We start from the raw sequence: 386 nt of genomic DNA on the forward strand, positions 1-386 counted from the left end.
TTTTTTTTTAGTCCACAGGAAATAGTTTGTTTTTCCCACAGTAACTTTGGATCTGAGCAAATAACTATTTCTAAGATGCAATGTAAACTTTTTAACAGATGAACTTTAATAAAAGTCAATTTTATGAGTGAATTTTATAAGTTCTTTGGTTCTATTTCATCACCATCAGTTTCTTATGTTGAGAACATGAATGGTTAAATGCAGACATGACTAGTTGATTATAAACATTTTTCAGATACATAATCTCACACATTCACACACAAAATACTGTGGAACTCATTTTTAAAATTAACCCTCCTTAGCTTACCAGGTGAGGCTAAAACCTCCACTCCAGGCAATTGTTCTTATTCATTCATTCATTCAACCAAAACAAAACAGAGAAGAGG

General features: G+C 31.3%; 1 protein-coding gene across 1 annotated transcript in view; it reads right to left on the reverse strand.

Annotated features, from left to right (window-relative positions):
• EYA1 (EYA transcriptional coactivator and phosphatase 1) overlaps nucleotides 1–386 on the reverse strand; it is a 308,341-nt gene that overhangs the window by 287,010 nt on the left and 20,945 nt on the right. The window lies entirely within an intron of this gene.

The sequence above is a fragment of the Otolemur garnettii genome, unplaced genomic scaffold, assembly GCF_000181295.1.
Source record: "Otolemur garnettii isolate 467f Iridium unplaced genomic scaffold, OtoGar3 scaffold00113, whole genome shotgun sequence".
NCBI classification, from domain to species: domain Eukaryota; kingdom Metazoa; phylum Chordata; class Mammalia; order Primates; family Galagidae; genus Otolemur; species Otolemur garnettii.